We start from the raw sequence: 26,849 nt of genomic DNA, 5'->3' as shown, positions 1-26,849 counted from the left end.
TATACCCCCCCTGACAAGCACCTAATATTATACCCCACCCTTGACAAGCACCTAATATACCCCACCCCTGACAAGCAACTAATCTACCCCACCCTTGAAAAGCACCTAATATACCCCATCCTTGACAAGCACCTAATATACCCCATCCTTGACAAGCGTCTAATATACCCCATCCTTGACAAGCGCCTAATATACCCCACCCCTGACCAGCACCTAATATACCCCACCCCTGACAAGCGCTTGTCAGGGGTGATATACCCCACCCCGACCAGCACCTAATATACCCCATACTTGACAAGCGCCTAATATACCCCACCCCTGACCAGCACCTAATATACCCCACCCCTGACAAGCGCCTAATATACCCCACCCCAACCAGCACCTAATATACCCCACTGCTGACAAGTGCCTAATATACCCCACCCCTGACCAGCACCTAATATACCCCACCCCTGACCAGCACCTAATATACCCCACCCCTGACCAGCACCTAATATACCCCACCCCTGACCAGCACCTAATATACCCCATCCCTGAGCAGCACCTAATATACCCCATCCCTGAGCAGCACCTAATATACCTCATTCCTGAGCAGCACCTAATATACCCCATACCCGACCAGCACCTAATATACCCCACCCCTGACCAGCACCTAATATACCCCACCCCTGACCAGCACCTAATATACCTCATTCCTGAGCAGCACCTAACATACCCCACCCCTGACCAGCACCTAATATACCCCACCCCTGAGCAGCACCTAATATACCTCATTCCTGAGCAGCACCTAATATACCCAACCTCTGACAAGTGCCTAATATACCCCACCCCTGACCAGCACCTAATATACCCCACCCCTGACCAGTGCCTAATATACCCCACCCCTGAGCAGCACCTAATATACCCCACCATTGACCAGCACCTAATATACCCCACCATTGACCAGCACCTAATATACCCCACCCCTGACCAGCACCTAATATACCCCACCCCTGACCAGCACCTAATATACCCCACCCCTGACCAGCACCTAATATACCTCATTCCTGAGCAGCACCTAACATACCCCACCCCTGACCAGCACCTAATATACCCCACCCCTGAGCAGCACCTATTATACCCCACCCCTGACCAGCACCTAATATACCCCACCCCTGACCAGCACCTAATATACCCCACCCCTGACCAGCATCTAATATACCCCACCCCTGACCAGCACCTAATATACCCCACCCCTGACCAGCACCTAATATACCCCACCCCTGACCAGCACCTAATATACCCCACCCCTGACCAGCACCTAATATACCCCATCCCTGAGCAGCACCTAACATACCCCACCCCTGACCAGCACCTAATGAACCTCATTCCTGAGCAGCACCTAACATACCCCACCCCTGACCAGCACATAATATACCCCACCCCTGACCAGCACCTAATATACCTCATTCCTGAGCAGCACCTAATATACCCCACCCCTGAGCAGCACCTAATATACCCCATCCCTGAGCAGCACCTAATATACCTCATCCCCGACCAGCACCTAATATACCCCACCCCTGACCAGCACCTAATATACCCCACCATTGACCAGCACCTAATATACCTCACCCCTAACCAGCACCTAATATACCCCACCCCTGACCAGCACCTAATATACCCCACCCCTGACCAGCACCTAATGAACCTCATTCCTGAGCAGCACCTAACATACCCCACCCCTGACCAGCACATAATATACCCCACCCCTGACCAGCACCTAATATACCTCATTCCTGAGCAGCACCTAATATACCCAACCTCTGACAAGTGCCTAATATACCCCACCCCTGACCAGTGCCTAATATACCCAACCCCTGAGCAGCACCTAATATACCCCACCCCTGACCAGCACCTAATATACCCCACCCCTGACCAGCACCTAATATACCCCACCATTGACCAGCACCTAATATACCCCACCCCTGACCAGCACCTAATATACCCCACCCCTGACCAGCACCTAATATACCCCACCTCTGACCAGCACCTAATATACCTCATTCCTGAGCAGCACCTAACATACCCCACCCCTGACCAGCACCTAATATACCCCACCCCTGAGCAGCACCTATTATACCCCACCCCTGACCAGCACCTAATATACCCCACCCCTGACCAGCACCTAATATACCCCACCCCTGACCAGCACCTAATATACCCCACCCCTGACCAGCACCTAATATACCCCACCCCTGAGCAGCACCTAATATACCCCACCCCTGACCAGCACCTAATATACCCCACCCCTGACAAGCACCTAATCTACCCCACCCTTGAAAAGCACCTAATATACCCCATCCTTGACAAGCACCTAATATACCCCATCCTTGACAAGCGTCTAATATACCCCATCCTTGACAAGCGCCTAATATACCCCACCCCTGACCAGCACCTAATATACCCCACCCCTGACAAGCGCTTGTCAGGGGTGATATACCCCACCCCGACCAGCACCTAATATACCCCATACTTGACAAGCGCCTAATATACCCCACCCCTGACCAGCACCTAATGTACCCCACCCCTGACAAGCGCCTAATATACCCCACCCCAACCAGCACCTAGTATACCCCACTTCTGACAAGTGCCTAATATACCCCACCCCTGACCAGCACCTAATATACCCCACCCCTGACCAGCACCTAATATACCCCACCCCTGACCAGCACCTAATATACCTCATTCCTGAGCAGCACCTAATATACCCAACCTCTGACAAGTGCCTAATATACCCCACCCCTGACCAGTGCCTAATATACCCAACCCCTGAGCAGCACCTAATATACCCCACCCCTGACCAGCACCTAATATACCCCACCCCTGACCAGCACCTAATATACCCCACCATTGACCAGCACCTAATATACCCCACCCCTGACCAGCACCTAATATACCCCACCCCTGACCAGCACCTAATATACCCCACCCCTGACCAGCACCTAATATACCTCATTCCTGAGCAGCACCTAACATACCCCACCCCTGACCAGCACCTAATATACCTCATTCCTGAGCAGCACCTATTATACCCCACCATTGACCAGCACCTAATATACCCCACCCCTGACCAGCACCTAATATACCCCACCCCTGACCAGCACCTAATATACCCCACCCCTGACCAGCACCTAATATACCCCACCCCTGAGCAGCACCTAATATACCCCTCCCCTGAGCAGCACCTAATATACCCCATCCCTGACCAGCACCTAATATACCCCACCCCTGACCAGTGCCTAATATACCCCACCCCTGACCAGCACCTAATATACCCCACCCCTGACCAGCACCTAATATACCCCACCCCTGACCAGCACCTAATATACCCCACCCCTAACCAGCACCTAATATACCTCATTCCTGACCAGTGCCTAATATACCCCACCCCTGACCAGCACCTAATATACCCCACCCCTGAGCAGCACCTAATATACCCCTCCCCTGAGCAGCACCTAATATACCCCACCCCTGACCAGCACCTAATATACCCCACCCCTGACCAGTGCCTAATATACCCCACCCCTGACCAGCACCTAATATACCCCACCCCTGACCAGCACCTAATATACCCCACCCCTGACCAGCACCTAATATACCCCACCCCTGACCAGCACCTAATATACCTCATTCCTGACCAGTGCCTAATATACCCCACCCCTGACCAGCACCTAATATACCCCACCCCTGACCAGCACCTAATATACCCCACCCCTGACCAGCACCTAATATACCCCACCCCTGACCAGCACCTAATATACCCCACCCCTGACCAGCACCTAATATACCCCACCCCTGACCAGCACCTAATATACCCCACCCCTGACCAGCACCTAATATACCTCATTCCTGACCAGTGCCTAATATACCCCACCCCTGACCAGCACCTAATATACCCCACCCCTGACCAGCACCTAATATACCCCACCCCTGACCAGCACCTAATATACCCCACCCCTGACCAGCACCTAATATACCCCACCCCTGACCAGCACCTAATATACCCCACCCCTGACCAGCACCTAATATACCCCACCCCTGACCAGCACCTAATATACCTCATTCCTGACCAGTGCCTAATATACCCCACCCCTGACCAGCACCTAATATACCCCACCCCTGACCAGCACCTAATATACCCCACCCCTGACCAGCACCTAATCTATCCCTCCTCTGACAAGCGCCACTGTCACTAAATACTCACTCAGGGTTCAAAAATGTAAATTTTGAGAGAACCTCACTTCCACCATTTGTGAGCCTTCCCCGGTTCTCACTGATCCTTTCACACCAACAATCGCTAGTCCTGTCTGTTTGTGGGAAGACATCCTGTGCCGGTGTGCCACAGGTAACCCCAAGCCTTACTTCTAATAGGACAAGTAGATGCAATAACAGGACGAGGGGCATTTACTTATAAACACATCTATATTAGCCATTACAGAGGTTTTTTTTTCGCATTTTATGGATATTCTTTTAATTTTAATGTGCACCTATAACAAATGGGGCTTCTCACGATGATAACAGATGATTGTAGGATGTTTCCACCTGCAAAATCCTGGGTACAAGCGGGAGTGTTTAATTTTCCTGCAGTGCCCCCGCAGTAAAAATAAAGTATTGCACAAATTATTAAAATGCAGAAGAGTACAGGTCCTGCAAAGAGATTGCTGCTCTGTATTACTGCTCTCCACTCTTTCCAAGAAATGAAGACCCTCCTCTATACCCCCTCGCTTCATAACATTGTAGTAAATGGGTTTTCTTAGTTGGCCAACCATTTACAAAAGCATTCCGTTCTTATAATGTCTTGCCTGGAATTTCCATTATATTAAGGCTTCTGGGGATTCGATCTTTGGAAACCTGCATTAATTCCAAGACCAATAGGACCAAGCATCCGTTTTTTTCAGGGCCACAGCAACCTGAACAGTGGCTGCTGGGAGAAATTGGTAACATGATGGCTCAGTGGTTATTAATATGTGATGGCTCAGTGGTTATTATTATGTGATGGCTCAGTGGTTATTATTATGTGATGGATCAGTGGTTATTATTATGTGATGGCTCAGTGGTTATTATTATGCGATGGCTCAGTGGTTATTATTATGCGATGGCTCAGTGGTTATTATTATGTGATGGCTCAGTGGTTACTATTATGTGATGGCTCAGTGGTTACTATTATGCGATGGCTCAGTGGTTACTATTATGCGATGGCTCAGTGGTTATTATTATGTGATGGCTCAGTGGTTATTATTATGTGATGGCTCAGTGGTTATTATTATGTGATGGCTCAGTGGTTACTATTATGTGATGGCTCAGTGGGTATTATTATGCAGTGGCTCAGTGGTTATTATTATGTGATGGCTCAGTGGTTATTATTATGTGGTGGCTCAGTGGTTATTATTATGTGATGGCTCAGTGGTTATTATTATGCGGTGGCTCAGTGGTTATTATTATGCGGTGGCTCAGTGGTTATTATTATGTGATGGCTCAGTGGTTATTATTATGTGATGGCTCAGTGGTTATTATTATGTGATGGCTCAGTGGTTATTATTATGTGATGGCTCAGTGGTTACTATTATGTGATGGCTCAGTGGTTATTATTATGCAGTGGCTCAGTGGTTATTATGTGATGGCTCAGTGGTTATTATTATGTGGTGGCTCAGTGGTTATTATTATGTGATGGCTCAGTGGTTATTATTATGCGGTGGCTCAGTGGTTATTATTATGCGGTGGCTCAGTGGTTATTATTATGTGATGGCTCAGTGGTTATTATTATGTGATGGCTCAGTGGTTATTATTATGTGATGGCTCAGTGGTTATTATTATGTGATGGCTCAGTGGTTGTTATTATGTGATGGCTCAGTGGTTATTATTATGTGATGGCTCAGTGGTTATTATTATGTGATGGCTCAGTGGTTATTATTATGTGATGGCTCAGTGGTTATTATTATGTGATGGCTCAGTGGTTACTATTATGTGATGGCTCAGTGGGTATTATTATGCAGTGGCTCAGTGGTTATTATTATAGTAACATAGTAACATAGTTAGTAAGGCCGAAAAAAGACATTTGTCCATCCAGTTCAGCCTATATTCCATCATAATAAATACCCAGATCTACGTCCTTCTACAGAACCTAATAATTGTATGATACAATATTGTTCTGCTCCAGGAAGACATCCAGGCCTCTCTTGAACCCCTCGACTGAGTTCGCCATCACCACCTCCTCAGGCAAGCAATTCCAGATTCTCACTGCCCTAACAGTAAAGAATCCTCTTCTATGTTGGTGGAAAAACCTTCTCTCCTCCAGACGCAAAGAATGCCCCCTTGTGCCCGTCACCTTCCTTGGTATAAACAGATCCTCAGCGAGATATTTGTATTGTCCCCTTATATACTTATACATGGTTATTAGATCGCCCCTCAGTCGTCTTTTTTCTAGACTAAATAATCCTAATTTCGCTAATCTATCTGGGTATTGTAGTTCTCCCATCCCCTTTATTAATTTTGTTGCCCTCCTTTGTACTCTCTCTAGTTCCATTATATCCTTCCTGAGCACCGGTGCCCAAAACTGGACACAGTACTCCATGTGCGGTCTAACTAGGGATTTGTACAGAGGCAGTATAATGCTCTCATCATGTGTATCCAGACCTCTTTTAATGCACCCCATGATCCTGTTTGCCTTGGCAGCTGCTGCCTGGCACTGGCTGCTCCAGGTAAGTTTATCATTAACTAGGATCCCCAAGTCCTTCTCCCTGTCAGATTTACCCAGTGGTTTCCCGTTCAGTGTGTAATGGTGATATTGATTCCCTCTTCCCATGTGTATAACCTTACATTTATCATTGTTAAACCTCATCTGCCACCTTTCAGCCCAAGTTTCCAACTTATCCAGATCCATCTGTAGCAGAATACTATCTTCTCTTGTGATGGCTCAGTGGTTATTATTATGTGGTGGCTCAGTGGTTATTATTATGTGATGGCTCAGTGGTTATTATTATGCGGTGGCTCAGTGGTTATTATTATGCGGTGGCTCAGTGGTTATTATTATGTGATGGCTCAGTGGTTATTATTATGTGATGGCTCAGTGGTTATTATTATGTGATGGCTCAGTGGTTATTATTATGTAATGGCTCAGTGGTTATTATTATGTGATGGCTCAGTGGTTACTATTATGTGATGGCTCAGTGGTTATTATTATGCAGTGGCTCAGTGGTTATTATGTGATGGCTCAGTGGTTATTATTATGTGGTGGCTCAGTGGTTATTATTATGTGATGGCTCAGTGGTTATTATTATGCGGTGGCTCAGTGGTTATTATTATGCGGTGGCTCAGTGGTTATTATTATGCGATGGCTCAGTGGTTATTATTATGTGATGGCTCAGTGGTTATTATTATGTGATGGCTCAGTGGTTATTATTATGTGATGGCTCAGTGGTTGTTATTATGTGATGGCTCAGTGGTTATTATTATGTGATGGCTCAGTGGTTATTATTATGTGATGGCTCAGTGGTTATTATTATGTGATGGCTCAGTGGTTATTATTATGTGGTGGCTCAGTGGTTATTATTATGTGATGGCTCAGTGGTTATTATTATGTGGTAGCTCAGTGGTTATTATTATGTGATGGCTCAGTGGTAATTATTATGTGATGGCTCAGTGGTTATTATTATGTGATGGCTCAGTGGTTATTATTGTGTGGTGGCTCAGTGGTTATTATTATGTGATGGCTCAGTGGTTATTATGTTGTGGCTCAGTGGTTATTATTATGCGGAGGCTCGGTGGTTATTATTCTGTGGTGGCTCAGTGGTTATTATTCTGTGGTGGCTCAGTGGTTAGCACTGCAGCCTTGCAGTGCTGAGGTCCTGGGTTCAAATCCCAACAAGAACAACATCTGCAAGGAGTTTGTATGTTTTCCCCATGTTTGTGTGGGTTTCCTCCCATGGTCCAAAGACATTCTGATAGGAAATTAGATTGTGATCCCCGATGGGGACAGCGATGGTGTCTATAAAGCTGTGGAATATAATAGCACTAAATGAGCGAGGGAAAGAAATAACCTGATAGCCCTGCTGATGGAGGGAAGAACACTGATGAGGACAGAACATAAAATTAGCATTTGGTGGGAATCCCAGGAGTCAGGGGCCGGCTGGCAAATTTTAGCCTTGGGAAGCGAACACAGCCGGGTCCAGTGGCGTAACTACCGCGGTCGCAGCGGTCGCCACTGCGACAGGCCCGGCAGGTCAGGGCCCCGCCGTCCGGCAGGTCAGAGGCACCGGCCGACACCATGTTGCAGTGCAGGAGATCCCTCCCGCACGGCAACAGTCTGAGGCGTATCTAGGGGGGGCAGGGCGCAGCCGGCAGGGGGGGGCGCAGTCGGGCCGCCTAATGTGGCGGTCCACAGCGTCTCCCCCGGCGGCTGCATTCTGCCGCCCCCCGCACTGGGAGTCAGCTGTTCTCTGCGCCGACTGTCAAGCTGACAGCCGGCACAGAGAAGCTGCAGAGCGCCGACTCCCAATGTGAGCAAAGGTGGAGGGGAGCCCCTGCAGAGTGGCTGCGGCAGGCAGGGAGAAATCCTTGCAGCGCTGCTGCCCAGCGATCTGTCTTCCTGCTTCCTCTCACACAGACGCGCCGCTGGATGACGTCATCAGCCAGCGGCCGGCTGTGTCAGAGGAAGGCGATGAGATGCTGTGGCAGAGCGTGAGGAGAGGTGAGGTGAGGTGTGTGTGTGTGTGTTGCGCTCTGCAGGGGAATGTGCAGAGAAGTAAATGGTGTGTGTGTGTTTGTAGAGGGAGGAGAGGGCAAGGATGGGATGGTGGTGGAGGAGGAAATGATGGAAGTGGTGGAATGGGCAAGGATGGGGATGGTGGAGGAGGAGGAAATGATGGAAGTGGTGGAATGGGCAAGGATGGGGATGGTGGTGGAGGAAGAAATGATGGAAGTGGTGGAATGGGCAAGGATGGGGACGGTGGTGGAGGAGGAAATGATGGAAGTGGTGGAATGGGCAAGGATGGGGACGGTGGTGGAGGAGGAAATGATGGAAGTGGTGGAATGGGCAAGGATGGGGATAGTGGTGGAGGAGGAAATGATGGAAGTGGTGGAATGGGCAAGGATGGGGATGGTGGTGGAATGGGCAAGGATGGGGATGGTGGTGGAGGAGGAAATGATGGAAGTGGTGGAATGGGCAAGGATGGGGATGGTGGTGGAATGGGCAAGGATGGGGATGGTGGTGGAGGAGGAAATGATGGAAGTGGTGGAATGGACAATGATGGGAATGATGGGGGAGGAGGAAATGATGTAAGTGGTGGAATAGGCAAGGAGGCGTATCTAGGGCAGTGGCGTATCTAGGGGGGGGCAGCCGGGGTATGTAGGGAATTAATTAATAGGGAATTAATTAATAGGGAAAATGTGAATTTGGGTGGAAAATATTTTGGCATGGTGGGGGGGCCCCATTTGAAAGTTCGCACCGGGGCCCATAACTTTGTAGTTACGCCACTGGCCGGGTTCATGGGCTGCATTGAGCTAAGAATGATTAGATCATCCCCCTCATGTGAACATTTATCATTGCACCCAGCCAGCGACTGTGGTTCAAAAAAGTATATCAATGTTATTAGAAAAATACAGGTAAGGGGAGCAAGAAAAGTGCATGTGTGCGGTACAATTATGCATGGGGTGCACAGGGAAGGAGGTGTGTATATATATATATATATATATATACATACATATATATATATATATATATATATATATATATATATATATATATAGACCTATGTATATATATAGGAATCAACACAATGGTACTCTGTACTATCGGTTTGTATCTTTATATCCCATCCATTAAAGCCAATTGGCAGGGCGTGAGAATAATAACAATAATAATAAGAATCATTCTCTTTTTTGTTCTCCTATGTATTATGTGTAATCTATGACGATTTGTTCTTTATAGTCTTAACGTAGGGTAGCATTATGGATATTCTTCAAGAACTTACCAGTAACATAGTATTACATTGATCATGTTACCATTTCTGTTTATGAGCAATATTTACATAGATATAGAACCATAACTGTGCTTTCTACCTTGATATGAGAACACGCCAAAGTTTACTACATAGAAATGGGAAGAGAACCAATCTTGCTACATAGATACAGGAACAAAATCATGCTTAATACATAGATACCAGAACAGAACCAAGCTTACTACATAGAGGAACAGGAGCCATCTTACTAAATATGGGAACAGAGCTGAGCTTACTTCAAAAGTACAGGAACACACCCAAGCTTACTACAAAGATATGAGAACCGAACCAAGTTTACTACATAAATAAGAGAACAAACCCAAATAACTACAGTAAATATGAGCACTATAGAGCAAAGTTTAGTACATTCATATGGGAACTCAGCTAAGATTACTATATGTGTGTGTATATATATATATATATATATATATATAAAATCATGAGCAAGATCATAGCATAGATACAAGAACAGAATTGTTGTCAGAAACTTAAGTATTCACCTGATGTAATGAGAGTCAGACATAAGCATTAGAGTTGAGCAACTTTTACTTTTTTAGGATCGAGTCGGGTTTCGCGAAACCCGACTTTTTCAAAAGTCGGGTCGGGTGAAATCGGCTGATTATTACGAAAAGTCGGTGGCCGACTGAAACACGAAACCCAATGCAAGTCAATGGGGAATCAAAGTCGGCAGTGAGTGGAGGCCAGGAAAACACCTACAGTGCCCATTTTAATGCCAAAAACATCAATTCGTATTACTGAAGCTTGTCAATCTTAATTTACTTTATAATAATAGTTTGGCATTGAAAACAAGGGGTCATTTGGCTAAAGTTGTGGGGGAAGGGCTGGCTCAAGATTTTCGTGGGCCCAGGAAACGCGGAATACGTCATGGCAATGGAGCAGGGAGAGGTAAGTATTTCAACTTTGCAAGTGCTGTGATCCTGAGCAAGCAGGGGGGCCCACTAGTTGGCATTGGCACAGGGCCCCTTATAGTACGGCAGTGTGTTTGATGGCGGGTGGTGCCTCCCACTGCCAGAGACACTTTTGCGTACTATGAGGGGCCCTGTGCCAGTGCCAACGAGTATGCCCGCCCACCTGATAAAGGAACCTTTTAATAAATAATAATAATAATAATAACCTGCACTTTCATCTGCACCTTCCTCTTTGTCCCGTGTAAGGTGGTATAGTATGCAGGAAGGGGAACCTGACTTTCAGCAGGGTCAGATTCTGGCTGTGTAGAGTGCAAGGGGAATGTAGCCGTCTGGGTCAATGTACCAGCAGACTCATGAAGCAGTGGCTGGGCAATGGGCAGGATGAGGAGGAAACACAGATATAGGCCCAAAGAATAAAGTGGGCTAAATTGGTAACAGGAGTACACAGGCGGCATTGCTTTGTTCAGTGGAGGACAACTGTAAGGAGTGGCTGACACAGTTACTAGGCCCAAATAAGTAAGTAGGCTAAATCCACTTCAAAATTGGTAACAGGACTAAACAGGTGGCATTGCTTTATTCAGTGGAGGACAACTGTAATGAGTGGCTGACACAATTAGTAGGCCAAAATAATAAAGTGTGCTAAATGTCTGCCAAAAAATAGTTCATAAATAAATAGGTGGCTTAGCTAGGTACTGGGATGGGCTCCTCTGCTGAGTAGCAGACAGTGGTAGTAGGCACAAAGTATTAACTGGTCTAAATGGAGGCCAGGGCCCCTGTATATTTTTACTGTCATCTATCATTTCAACAAATTTGTATTCGCAGTGCCATTGAAGGATTTAACAGCACAGACTACACAGTGGAGGAGCAGTGAGAGGTAAGTATTGCAAGTGGTAGAGCACTGTTCGAGCTGGGGGGGGGAACACTCTCTTGTGGGCGGCGGTACTGGCACAGGGCCCCTCATATTACAATGGTGTGTCTGACGTTGGTTGTGCACCACCATCAGGGACACTTCATTGTACTATGAGGGACCCTATGCCAGTGCTATCACCCAAGAGTGGGCACACCCACCTGTCCAGGCAAACGGCACTCACATGGGTGCTTGCGCCAAGTGGTGACCACGGCCCTGTGGGGGGAGTCAGCCCATTTAGGGAGCTATAAAAATGGCCTATGGTGGACATTCAGCAGCTGCAAATGGAGGAATTGGAGCAGTCAGTAAGAGGAGGCCAAAAGCAAGACATTTTTCAGGCAAGCTACGTGTCAGCAGGAGAAGGTGGGGCAAAATAATTTGAAATCCATGATTGGTTTATTTTAATGAAGGTTAGATCATCAACATTTCGGGGAGCCAGACGTGTCCTTTTTTCGGTCAGTATTGAACCAGCAGCACTGAATACTCTTTCTGATAGCACACTAGCAGCTGGGCAAGCAAACTCCTGCAATGCATATTCTGCCAATTCAGGCCAGGTGTCTATTTTAGATGCCCAGTAATCAAAGGGGAATGACCTGTGAGGGAGAACATCGATAAGGGAGGAAAAGTAGTTCATAACCATACTGGACAAATGCTGTCTCCTGTCACTTTGAATCGATGCAGCAGTACCTGTCGTGTCTGCGGTCATTGCGAAATCACTCCACAACCTGGTCATAAAACCCCTCTGTCCAACGCCACTTCGGATTTGTGCACCTCTAACACCTCTGCCATGTTGCCCCCTACAGCTCGTGTGAGAACAATCACCGCCGCTGTGTGCTGGGAATGCCTGAACCAAACGGTCTACAAGAGTTGCTCAAGGTTCTCATGTGGCATGATATTTTGTAATTTTCCTTTATATCGTGGATCCAGGCCAACCAGTAATTGTCATCGGTCATCATTTTGATAATACGGGGGTCCCTTTTTAGGATACGCAAGGCATACTCAGCCATGTGGGCCAATGTTCCAGGTGTCAATTCACTGCTTGTGCTGGATTGAGGAGCACTTTCTTGCAAATCAAAATCACTTGTGTCCCGCAAAAGCCCTGTACCTGACCTTGCAATGCCACCAGTTTCTATTGCCCCCTGAGAAGCATCCTCCTCCCATAAGTATTCATCCCCATCATCCTCCTCCTCCTCCTCTTTGTCCACCACCTCGTCCAGGAGAGTTCCCTGAGCAGACAATGGCTGACTGTCATCAAGGCTTTCCTCTTCCTCTGCTGCAGACGCCTGCTCCTTTATGTGCGTCAAACTTTGCATCAGCAGACGCATTAGTGGGATGCTCATGCTTATGATGGCGTCGTCTGCACTTACCAGCTGTGTGCATTCCTCAAAACACTGAAGGACTTGACAGAGGTATTGGAGCTTCGACCACTGCACACCAGACAACTCCATGTCTGCCATCCAACTGCCTGCCCGTGTATGTGTATCCTCCCACAAATAAATTACAGCACGCCTCTGTTCGCACAGCCTCTGAAGCATGTGCAGTGTAGAGTTCCACCTTGTTGCAACGTCGATTATTAGGTGGTGCTGGGGAAGATTCACCGATCGCTGATGGTTCAGCGTATGGCTGGAGTGTATGGGCGACTGGCGGATGTGCGAGCAAAGTCTTCGCACCTTCAGGAGCAGGGCTGGTAACCCCGGATAATTTTTCAGGAAGCAGTGCACCACCAGGTTCAAGGTGTGAGCCAGGCAAGGTATGTGTTTCAGTTCTGAAAGGGCTATGGCAGCCATAAAATTCCTTCCGTTATCACTGACTACCTTGCCTGCCTCAAGATGTACACTGCCCAGCCATGACTGAGTTTCTTGCTGCAAGTACTCAGCCAGTACTTCCACGGTGTGTCTGTTGTCGCCCAAACACTGCATTTCTAACACAGCCTGCTGACGCTTACCACTAGCTGTTCGATAATGGGACACCTCGTGTGCAACACTGGCAGCTGCGGATGGAGTGGTTGTGTGACTGCACTCTGTGGATGAGCTTTCGCTTCTGGAGGAGGAGGAGGGGTGGCGAACGCCTACAGCCAACTGTTTCCTAGACCGTGGGCTAGGCAGAACTGTCCCACTATGGCTGTCCCCTGTGGACCCTGCATCCACCACATTAACCCAGTGCGCCGTGATGGACACGTAACGTCCCTGGCCATGCCTACTGGTCTATGCAGCTGTTGTGAGGTGCACCTTTCTACTCACAGATTGCCTGAGTGCATGGACAATGCGGTCTTTGACATGCTGGTGGAGGGCTGGGATGGCTTTTCTCGCAAAGAAGTGTCGACTGGGTAGGTCATAACGTGGTACTGCGTAGGCCATCAGGGCTTTGAAAGCTTTGCTTTCAACCAACCGATAGGACATCATCTCTAACGAGATTAGTCTAGCAATGTGGGCGTTCAAATCCTGTGTACGTGGATGAGATGATGAGTACTTTCCTTTCCTAACGAGAGTCTCTTGTAGGCTGAGCTGGACTGGAGAGATGCATATGGTGGAATTATCGGGGGGGGGGGGTGGTGGTGGACATGGCAGATTGAGAGAGGGTTGGTGATAGTATTCTTGATGTTGGCCTACATACATTGTTTCCTACCAAGAACCTTGTGATTCCCTGACTGCTTTGGCCTTGCGACGATATCTCCATATTTGCTGCTGGTGGTGTCCTAACCGGTGGGCTTACAGTGAGGGAAGCAATGTAGCATTGCTGACTAGCTTCATTCTGAGCAGGTGCACCAACGGTACGGGACGTTTGGTAGTTAGTCCAGGCTTGCAAGTGCATGCTGGTTAAATGTCTAAGCAAGCACGTTGTATTTAAATTTTGGAGATTCTTCCCTCTGCTTAAGGTCTTTGAGCATTTCTTACAGATAACTCTGCACTGATCATAACGGATCTTGGTTAAAAAATTCCCACACTGCACTCTTCCTACTATGGATTACCTTTTCAGGCATTGCACGCTGTGCTACTTTCACCGGATGGCCACGCTGTCCTAAAACTGTTTTTGTTTTTTTGACAAACGTTTTTGGCCTGAAATGGGCCTGCCAGATGAAAGCTGTTGCGATGTAGATGGCTGCTGTGGATCATCCTCCTCCGCTACTGGCAGCTGCACCCTCTACCCCCAATGGCTGCCAATCTGGGTCAACAACTGGGTCATCTATCACCTCCTCTTCAATGTCATGTGCACCTTCCTCTGTGTCACCGTGTAAGGTGCTATAGCGTTCGTGGCGGAGCACCATAGTCTCATCAGGGTCATATTCTGGCTCAGTACACTGCAAGGGCAATGTAGTGATCTGAGTCAATGGAACAGCATAATAATCTAGCTGTGGCTGTGCATCCGATTCTTCTTGTAATGGGCTGTTAACAATTTCCCTTTCTAACCCAGGCACGGTATGTGTAAAGAGCTTCATGGAGTAACCTATAGTGTCGCCTGACGCATCCTTCACTTTTGGTTTGGGTGAAGGACACAAGGAAGTGACTTGTTCCTGACCGGGAGCATCCACTGACAACTCGCTGCTTTTATATTTCGAGCTTTCAGAAGAGGAGGCGAAAGAGCTAGAGGCTGAGTCAGCAAGGAAAGCCAAAACTTTTTTTCTGCTGCTCCGGCTTTAAAAGCTGTTTTCCTACTCCCAGATAAGGGAGCCTTCGAGGCCTTGTGTAGCCAGACGATGACGCTGGCTCAACACCTCGAGCTTTTGGTGCTATTTTGCTTTTCCCACTACCACCAGATGCTCCACCACCACTACCATCATTACCAGCTGGCAACGACCGTCCACGGCCTCTTCCACCAGACTTCCTCATTTTTGCTAAAATCTAACCAAACTAACAACTGCTATATGGTACTGTAAAACAATGTAGAAGGTGTATATAAACTTGTTGAGAATTTAAATCTCCCTTTTTTTTAGGGAGACTGAACCAAAACTCAGGCCCGGTGTATAACACTACACAATCTAAGTGGCAGAACATGGCTGGAAGATATACGACAAACTAACAGAACTGACGTAGATCCACTTTGTGACAATTTGAATCTCCCTTTTTTGGGGGGGAGACTGCACCAAAACTCAGGCCCAGTGTATTACACTACACAATGTAAGTGGCAGAACGTGGCTGGAAGATATATAAAAAAATTCAAGGACTGTAGTACAATTTCAATCTCCCTACAATGATCTCAGGACAAGTATGGCAGCAATAAAAAGGACTGCTGCACACAAAAGTGTGGACAAATAAACAAGAGAACTGTGCAGAAAGGAGCAACAGGATTTTTGCTTTTAAAAAAGCAGTTGGTTTGGACAGCAGCGTACAAACAGCAATGCAGCTATCAGGGAGCCTTATAAGGCAGGCTAATGAGCTACAGAGCTGATGCACAAAAATATTAACTCCACTGTCCCTGCAAAGAAAAGGTGGTGTTGGACAGTGGAAATCGCTACAGCACAAGCAGTTTCGGGGTTAATCTTCCCTCCCTAACTATATCCCTTCTTCAGATGCAGCCACAGCAACCTCTCCCTATGCTCAGATCAGCAGCAGTAAGATGGCGGTCGGCGTGTACGCCCCTTTATAGCCCCTGTGACACCACAGAAAGCAAGCCAATCATGCCATGCCCTTCTCTAAGATGGTGGGGACCGAGACCTATGTCATCACGCTGCCCACACTCTGCGTCCTCCTTCATTGGCTGAAAAATGGCGCTGAAAATGTCATACAAAACGCGACTTTGGCGTGAAGATCGTCGACCTCATGGCCGATCCCACACTTGGATCGTGCCTCAGCACTACAACGGGTCCAAAAAGGTTTTTTGGACCCGTTGAAGTACTGAGGCACGAAACGGCCGTTGTCCGCTTTTTTTCACATCCCTCCCTGCACGCTTTGTAATATGTCCGAATAAATATTGTGACTACTATATACGGGTAAGTGCACTTCTTTTCTACCTCTTCATAGACTACAATGTATCACTTTGGAGGTTGCACCCCGTTTCTATTGTAAAAGGTATTTTTTCATGCCGACTCTCGTAGTGATTTGGGTTGTGTTACGTACAGAATCTATATAGCAGCTGTGCGGAGGATCCTTTTCTGCTGTTGTCCACACTAGGATCGGTTCGGGTTTCACGAAACCCGACTTTGCTGAAAGTCGGCGATTTTTGAATGTGTCCAATCCGTTTTGCTCAACCCTAATAAGCATGTTTATACTATGTTTGACCATCAAAGTCAATGGCTAGTATATGATATTCTGTGACTACAGACATACGATGTCATGTATAGTATAGTCTGTATTTAACATATAATGTTGGATGTCTGTGCGCACAATATACTACATACAGTGTACAAGGTAATACGTGACTGGTATAAGATACAATATAGAGGTGTACTGGTATGATGATACGCAGACGTCAGATGTTATACAGTATACACACTGTGATATATATCTATATACATAGAACAATGTGTATGCTGTATAACATCTGATGTCCGCATCACCGTGTATCATATACCAGCACTATATGTACTGTACTGTGCACTGACATTAGGCGGGATATGCGCTGTACTGATCAGGAGCCTGGCTAGATGGCGGTATATATATATATGTGTATATATACAGTGGGGCAAAAAAGTATTTAGTCAGTCAGCAATAGTGCAAGTTCCACCACTTAAAAAGATGAGAGGCGTCTGTAATTTACATCATAGGTAGACCTCAACTATGGGAGACAAACTGAGAAAAAAAAATCCAGAAAATCACATTGTCTGTTTTTTTAACATTTTATTTGCATATTATGGTGGAAAATAAGTATTTGGTCAGAAACAAAATTTCATCTCAATACTTTGTAATATATCCTTTGTTGGCAATGACAGAGGTCAAACGTTTTCTGTAAGTCTTCACAAGGTTGCCACACACTGTTGTTGGTATGTTGGCCCATTCCTCCATGCAGATCTCCTCTAGAGCAGTGATGTTTTTGGCTTTTCGCTTGGCAACACGGACTTTCAACTCCCTCCAAAGGTTTTCTATAGGGTTGAGATCTGGAGACTGGCTAGGCCACTCCAGGACCTTGAAATGCTTCTTACGAAGCCACTCCTTCGTTGCCCTGGCGGTGTGCTTTGGATCATTGTCATGTTGAAAGACCCAGCCACGTTTCATCTTCAATGCCCTTGCTGATGGAAGGAGGATTGCACTCAAAATCTCACGATACATGGCCCCATTCATTCTTTCATGTACCGGATCAGTCGTCCTGGCCCCTTTGCAGAGAAACAGCCCCAAAGCATGATGTTTCCACCACCATGCTTTACAGTAGGTATGGTGTTTGATGGATGCAACTCAGTATTCTTTTTCCTCCAAACACGACAAGTTGTGTTTCTACCAAACAGTTCCAGTTTGGTTTCATCAGACCATAGGACATTCTCCCAAAACTCCTCTGGATCATCCAAATGCTCTCTAGCACACTTCAGACGGGCCCGGACATGTACTGGCTTAAGCAGTGGGACACGTCTGGCACTGCAGGATCTGAGTCCATGGTGGCGTAGTGTGTTACTTATGGTAGGCCTTGTTACATTGGTCCCAGCTCTCTGCAGTTCATTCACTAGGTCCCCCCGCGTGGTTCTGGGATTTTTGCTCACCATTCTTGTGATCATTCTGATCCCACGGGGTGGGATTTTGCGTGGAGCCCCAGATCGAGGGAGATTATCAGTGGTCTTGTATGTCTTCCATTTTCTAATTATTGCTCCCACTGTTGATTTCTTCACTCCAAGCTGGTTGACTATTGCAGATTCAGTCTTCCCAGCCTGGTGCAGGGCTACAATTTTGTTTCTGGTGTCCTTTGACAGCTCTTTGGTCTTCACCATAGTGGAGTTTGGAGTCAGACTGTTTGAGGGTGTGCACAGGTGTCTTTTTATACTGATAACAAGTTTAAACAGGTGCCATTACTACAGGTAATGAGTGGAGGAAAGAGGAGACTCTTAAAGAAGAAGTTACAGGTCTGTGAGAGCCAGAAATCTTGATTGTTTGTTTCTGACCAAATACTTATTTTCCACTATAAAATGCAAAAAAAATGATAAAAAAACAGACAATGTGATTTTCTGGATTTTTATTTCTCAGTTTGTCTCCCATAGTTGAGGTCTACCTATGATGTAAAATACAGACGCCTCTCATCTTTTTAAGTGGTGGAACTTGCACTATTGCTGACTGACTAAATACTTTTTTGCCCCACTGTATTTGTGATGCCCTGTACCTGGTGCAGTGTCGCTCCTGTGTAGGGGTCTGTATGCTCAGGTCTTCAGTGGTTTTATTATCTGGGGCTCATACTTACAAAGGTGCAACGGTGTCTGAGCTCCCGCACTGCTAACTCTGAAGCTCTTTTCCCGCGGGAGGAGTAAGGTCAGTGTGAGGTGAGTATTGTCGGCGGCTGCCTCGGCCGGCACATGTATACATTTTAAAGTACAGTGTCGGCCCCAGCCTCTAAAGCAGCAGAGGACTTGGCGACCCTTAACAACTGCTTGGGGACAGGCCCGGGGGCATTTGCCCCTCTGCCACCCGTCCCAGTCCGCCCTTGCCAGAGGTTATCTACTGTATGTCCTAGTGCTCTGCCATCTCTTTATACAATGAAAACAACCACCTGTGAATTTCTTCTTAATATTTCAATGCAATTTGTATTTATGGAACATAAAAATGTCAACTTACCGCTCGCGTGCTCTGAAAATGTACAAATCCATTGAGTGGTTTAGAATTCACTTTGTGCAGACAGTGGCCAAAAGGTTTCATGAAAGTGTTGTATCCAATAATTACAGGAATCATATAAACTTACAAAGTGCAGTGGCTTCTTGGTTTACCAAATTGTTATTTACGATCAAACCAACCCGGAATTTAGTTGCCTTTATACATTTAATTCCGAAAAGATGACAATCCTTTTTGATGTTCTTCTTGTGCGGTTCTTATCATTTATCCAAGATCTTCAAAAATGATGTTAGCACTAGATCCACTACTTATTCCTTCTTCCAGCGATTCCTCCGCTCCGAGTGACAGAAAAAAAGCTACGCAAATTGCAAAGCAGTTCCACCAAATAATTGTAATCCAACGTGACCAACGCTCGTTTGCCGGTAAATCCATGGTGAAGTCTTTGATTTGAAAGGTAAGTGTTTCTGTTTGGAGGAGCTCCCAGAAAATGCTTTTACTCGATGAGTTCAGAAAGTGAACTAAGAAGTGTAGAGTCATACAGATAAAGGAAAGAGAGGAACAGAGAGTTAGAAAAGAAAGACGAGAATGGTCAGGATATAGATGTCAAAAAACATTGCTAAGTTCTGAAAAACGCAAATGAAAAGTCTTAAAAGTCCATCAAGTCCAAAGTCTCAGGAGTTGTATCACAACAGTACAAAATACAAAACATACACGGTACTGTGCAAACATTTTAGACAGGTGTAAAATGAAATGCCATGTTTTTATCAATTAACAAACTGCAAAGTGAATGAACAAAAGGGAAATCTAAATCCCATTAGTATTTGGTGACTGCACTTTTCCTTCATTTGTTCTCCTAGGTAGACTTGGGCAAAGGCAGGGATTTGTAGGATTATAATCAGGGGCATGAGTAACCAATTATACCAAACAAGTGATAATCATTATTTTCATATATGAAGTGAAATATAGTCATTACCTGAAAAAGCTGGATTGGAGACTTAAAACTGGGTGAGGAACAGACAAACTCTTCAACAAAGATAAGGTTGTGGAACACCGTCTCTTTATAGCAAGACTGAGCACAGCAATAAGACGCAAGGTTCTTATACTGCATCAGATAGGTCTCTTCCAGGCAACTATTTCAAAGCAGATGTGGGTTCAAAATGTACTAATCAATCACCTTAAAGAAGTCCCAAGAAATTGGCATAGTTGAGGAATGTAGAAGCAGTAATTGGCCAAGAGAACTTAGTGCAGCACATGAAAGACACATCATGCTTACTTCTCAGCAGATGTCCAGCAGTGGCATCAACTCGACATCGGCAGCAACCAGTAGGTCTGAGTTATACCCATCTACTGTTTGGAAAAGTTTGGTCAGAAGTGGTCTTCATGAAGGAACTGGGGCTAATAACCATGCCTTTCACATGGAATCAAGACCAGGTGACTCAACATAAACCTAGAAACTTGAGTAAAGAAAAATGACAGCCGGAGATCTGGACTGATAAGTTAAAATGTGAAATATTTGGCTGTAACAGAAGGCAGTCTGTCCTCTGAATGGCTGGAGATCGGCACAATAATGAGGGTCTACAGTCAAGTTCAGTGGAGGGTCCTGGCAAGTTTGGGGATTTGGTCAGGAATAATGGTGAAAATACAGGCAGATAATTACCTATCATGCAATTCAATCAGTGAGGCATCTGGCTTCAAATTTATTCTGTAGACGGACAACAACACAAAACGTCCATCATATGTCATTAAGAACTAGGAGTCCCAGAAGTGATGATCTGGCCCCGACAGAGCTCTGATCTCACATCATCCCATCTGTCTGGGATCACATGAGACAGAAGGATCTGCACAAGCCTCATACACATAAGTTCTGGGCTCAGTTCTCCAAGATGTTTGGCACAACCTCCTGCCGAGTTCCACCGTGTGCAAGTGTATCTAGAAGAATTGATGCTGTTTTGAAGGCAAATGCTAGTCACATAAAGTGTTCATTTGAATTCTCTTTTGTTCATTTACTGTGAATTTTGTTAATCGATTAAAAATACACTATTAACAGTTCTATTTCTCAAGGCATTCTTACTTTACAGCATTGTTCACAGCTGTCTAAAACTTTTCCACAGTACTTTAGATCCAATAGATGCACTCAGCATAAAGCTTGCTCCTTGAGATGGAGAAAGGTACCAGTGGCAGGACCCACATCTATTAGACATTCATGACCTACTCTATTTATGTACCATACATGATCTAAAATACAACACCTAAAATCATGTTGAAGCATTGAGAAAAAGAGAAAAAAATATGGAGACGGTGATGAAAAGGTGATAAAAAATACCAAGCTTTCGAGAGTGCTTTGGTCTCGAAAATCAGGCATAGACCTAAATAGACTTGAAAGCTTGCTATTTTTCTTCCTGTGATAAGCAGGTTTTTGAAAAAATGAAACGTTAAAACGTAACCTTTACTCTGTTACTAGATAAAAAGTGGTATAAACAAATAGTGCCACTAAGGTGCTAGTGCTGACACATACATAAACAGAAACAAACAACCCATAAAATATCTCGGATCACTCCAAAGGGCCACAAAGATGGTCACCGTTGTACTTTATATCCCCTATAGAGCACCTTAGGGAGAGGTACCCCCCGTTATATTTACTGCTTCAGAGTGTGTGATCCCCGATGGGCTTGGGGTAGTTCACTACTACTCATTTGATGATATTAGTAGGGGGGTTTTTTTCCTCTTATGTGGCATGAGGTATGTCTCTAGCGTTGGGATATTTTCTTGTGTCTCCGAACGGTGACCATCTTTGTGGCCCTTTGGAGTGATCCGAGATATTTTATGGGTTGTTTGTTTCTGTTTATGTATGTGTCAGCACTAGCACCTTAGTGGCACTATTTGTTTATACCACTTTTTATCTAGTAACAGAGTAAAGGTTACGTTTCATTTTTTCAAAAACCTGCTTATCACAGTACTTGTTTCTTCGGTTTTTGACCTATTTGTTCTAAGCCAGGCTAATTTAAGCTATTTTTCTTCCTTCAGTTAGCCATTAAAAGATAGCAACCATAGAGGAATCTGTGGGGATATTTTTTTGTTTCTACTGGTTGAGAGAGGGCATTAATTTTCTCCTAAGAACAAGATGGAGAAAAAGAGAGGACTACAAGGCGCTTATGACCAATCTGGATTGCCATTATTTCCTGTTTACACTTAGGAGCTAAGACTTAGCTTTTCTCAGAGCATTTGTGTAACTGGAGAGGAACAAACAAGACTGTAGCCTATAAATATCTGAAGATTTTATACTTAATCTATGACTACTTTGGATCTATGAGGACTCTAACCTTAAAGCTCCGGGAATCGTGTTAAGAGGACATTTCTACATTTGTGTTTCAATAATATCTTCAACCAAGATATAACTATTTTTTAAATGTTACTATAAAGAGACTTCCATATTCTTAAGTGTCACCATTGTGATTGTGCGAAAACACAATGGAAGGTGATTCATCAAAGCTTTTTATCTAGATTTTTGCTCACCTGTCCAATTCACCAAAACTGTCAACATTTTTGCCTACAGAAATGCTACTGCAGTCTTCTTAATTGCATTTCTTGCATGACGCATGAAGGCGCAAGCCACTCAGAAAAAGCACCAAATTCATAAAAATGGCGTATGCCTCTTCATTTATTTGGCGTTTCTTGTACTGCCATAGCGTGAGTGTGCACTACACCAGTCTGGATGAATGTGCCCCATTGAGTTTATCATACTACAAGTAAAGAAAATCTGAAAATTTTATATGCTGGCTATTCGCTAATAGGCAAGTTTCTTTTTCATATTTGCCATATTTCTCGTATTTAAGGCAACTAAACCAATGATCCATATATGATTCTGGAATATTTGTCGGGGATACATACTATTCTAAGAAAGCAGGTTCTCTTGTTGGACCTAACAAAGAATTTGCTTCAATTAAGGACTTAAGCATGGATAAAACACGGACTGGAATGGAATGAAAGAGTTAATTCTGTGCCACCAGATGATCAAGTTCGAAGTTCAAAATGTCTTCATCAGGATGAACTACAATTGGTTTGTCCTGATGAAGACGTTTTGAACTTCGAAATGCGTCAACAAACGGTATTCCTGGATACCATTTCATCTTCAATCTTTCATCTACTGGTGGCGCAGAGTTAACTTTTTCATTCCATTTCAATTTATATCAGTTGTGGTTCTGCAGCAGCCATAAGCTTAATAGTAGTTGTGGTCACGCAACCATGCCTGGTGAGTATCATTTCTCTTGGTTTCTCCATTGTTACTCAGAAAAAGACCCTTTTTTTCACATGAAATGGATAGAAGTATCAGAAAAGTCAAATGAGGAAAAGATTTTTAAAGGATGTTGACTGGACTGGACAGATTATTTATAAACCATGTTAGTTGGTTGTGGAGGGTTGTTTCAATGTAAAGGACAAGTGGTGGTGGCGAAGTTGACACTGACTTGAATACATGACTATACTCAACCAACACAATGAAGCATCAAAACCACCGGGAGTTTTACCCATCTCAATTTGGAAAATTAAAGATTGAGAAACTACTCTCTTGAAATTGTACACAAGTTTGAATAGACCCGTTATCATCTCCGGAAAGCCTCTCCAACCAAAACCAATTCCGGCATAAAGTCAGTCTAATGCCTTGTTATAAAAAAAAAAACTTCACAACCAAGAGATAAAATATATTACAAGTGTTAATTTACTGGTGGAGCCATTCTATTAAATTTCGAAGGCAATTTGGTGGATACTACCAATAGAATCTAGTAAAAAGAATAACTGTCAAGTCATTTCCGCCATTACGTGAAGCAGCCAACGTATTCATAAAGGAACTTAAGTAACAATGTTAGTGATTAAGTTAAACTACATTAGTATAAAAAAAATCCATGTTTAAAACTCCGAAACCTTCAGTCACTTTAAAACCAGTTCTATATGTTGCAAAATCGTGGCAATTTTTCAGTACATTTGGATTGAGGTTTTGAAAAATGAGTGTAGAAATCAGAACGCGTTGAAGATTTTTACGTTTTCATCACGTTCAATCTTTCTCGGAAACGAGCAAAGCTTTTTGAGTAAATTTCGCTCAATGCAATGAATAAAGGGAGATACATGGCAGAGTAACACGAACAATTATGTGTGAAACGTTCAGATTTTGGTGAAGATTTTTCCGAAATTTGCAGCAAAGTCTTTGATGAAAAAACTCTGTTATGTTTGGACCTATCCTTTCGATAGCAAAGGGTAATACTAGACTGGAACGACGTGGGGCAAACATAGACATTTACAGCCATATCTTTATGATCTATGACATACGTACTAGACTAGGCACTATGTCATTTAGCATAGCATTTATCATACCGTTTGATATATACAGAGGTTTTTTTGCGTCTATATGCTTATTTTATATCTTCTGCTTTCTTAGATCTGCGACCTACAATATAACCAAACTTTTATTTGAGTGAGATTTTAGATCAATTGAAAAAAATAAATCACTGATATTTTGCCAACTTAGAAATTTTTGTCAAAACTTAGCTCTACTGTATTAAATTAAAAAAAAAGTTGAATTGTCGCCCGCGGGCGATATTTTTTAATTCGTACTGTAAAATTATTTTTTTTATATTTTAATCTCTTATCTTTCTGCGATTAATTAAACTCGTTTGAATCATTATCATTTGGCGCTGTCAATGGTTTACTGATTAAATGTATATTTTTACATCCTATTCTTGAAACGGAAGCATTTTTTTTAATGAGGTGTGACTTGTTACCCAACAAATTGAAAATAAATTGCATCCATAGATTTTTTTCATTCCGAAAAAGTGAAGAACAAATTGAATTTTCCTTTTTACTTTCCTTTCATTGTATTTCAGGGGAATTTTTTAAATACGATGATTAAAACTAAAACGAGCGTTTATGGGTCAGACACTATGATATAAAAGAAATGATTAAAGTATAGGAACATAAGTAACAAAAAATTCTCTTGTAAGGAATTACAATCTTTGATAGAATTATAGGCAGGCGACTAATACTAGTCATCTAAATTTGAGCTAAAAAATTGGCACATTTTCGATGAAGCGGAATGTTTTTAAAACATTCCTTTTTAATATTTATTGAAACAAAAGGCGAAAATTACGATTTTTTTTTTTTCAGTGAATCTCCGATGCAACTTTTCATTCAATGTTGAAACTAGGTACACAAAATATTAGCTTTTTTTATTACCTTTTATGTATTTTTTTTATTATCTCTTATTTATGATCGTAATTTCCTCAATTTCTAGTAAGCGATGAGTAAAATAATGGAACTTTATTCGAATCTGAATTTCTAAATCCTCCGCACAGTAGTACATTTATTTTTGAAAATCGTAATAAGCGAAATGATTAATTTTAATCCGCCCCAATGTCCTTTTCCGTTTTTAATTTGAACCTGTAAAATGGCATTTTAGGAATTCATTGAGTAATGAAACAATCCTCGAAAATATAATATTCTTATTTGCGCTTGTAAAAAAGAAAAAACAGAACAAAAATCATCTTAAAATACCCGATATACACTTTTTAGAAATCAAAATGTAAAAACCATAAGCTTTTGTATATGCGACCCGCTCTGACGCAATTTCTACGAAATTAACGAAAAATGTACAACCAACTCTAAGGTGACAGATTAAGATACAAGATATGATACAAATTGCTTGATAAAGTCGCGGAATGTATCGATAAAAAAAAGATCAATCGCAGATGGGTATGAAATACATAATTAGATAGCGATATAAGTAGATGACCTATCCACTTCTTGATACAACATTTGTACGGCAATCTACAAAAAGAACCCACCTGACCAACTGTAGAATCAGCAAAGAATCGTAGAATCATTATGAGATTGCTCAACAATTAACCATAAAAAGAAATCATACCCTATAAAATAGAGATTTAATTTCGTCAAACAGTAAATACATCACTTTTGATACTCATACTCACTCTTGACATTGAAACATTCCAAGAAAAGGCCTGATAAATCAACGCTGGCATGGCAGTAGGCAGGTCCTCCTCCCGACTCTCCGAACTCGAGAGTGTATCCTGATGAGTGAGGTAGAGCTCTACTCACTGACAAAGACACTTCCATCAGTGACGCTTAGGATGCAGCTAGCCAATGTATTTACGTTTTGAGATATGTCGTCCTTCCTGGGGACGAGCTTCATAATCTCATACCAAAGAAGAAGATTCTACTGGTCGGACCAGAAACTGTTGCCTTTTATGTCGAAATGTCTAGTCAGCAACAACGAGCTGAACTCTAGCTGACCTGA

At 44.0% G+C, this 26,849-nt stretch overlaps 1 long non-coding RNA gene across 1 annotated transcript in view; it reads right to left on the bottom strand.

Annotated features, from left to right (window-relative positions):
• Positions 1-26,640, bottom strand: part of LOC138658393 (uncharacterized) — a 152,294-nt gene extending 125,654 nt beyond the window's left edge. The window contains exons 1-2 of the long non-coding RNA XR_011317484.1: positions 26,524-26,640; positions 19,556-20,067 (exon numbers count right to left, since the gene is read on the bottom strand). This is a non-coding gene — a long non-coding RNA (uncharacterized lncRNA). The remainder of the gene's footprint in view (positions 1-19,555; positions 20,068-26,523) is intronic.
• Positions 26,641-26,849: the final 209 nt, after the last annotated feature.

Source organism: Ranitomeya imitator, chromosome 1 (genome assembly GCF_032444005.1).
Source record: "Ranitomeya imitator isolate aRanImi1 chromosome 1, aRanImi1.pri, whole genome shotgun sequence".
NCBI classification, from domain to species: domain Eukaryota; kingdom Metazoa; phylum Chordata; class Amphibia; order Anura; family Dendrobatidae; genus Ranitomeya; species Ranitomeya imitator.
The sequence above is the reverse complement of the archived record's forward strand: the minus strand, read 5'-3'. Positions and strand labels throughout refer to the sequence as shown.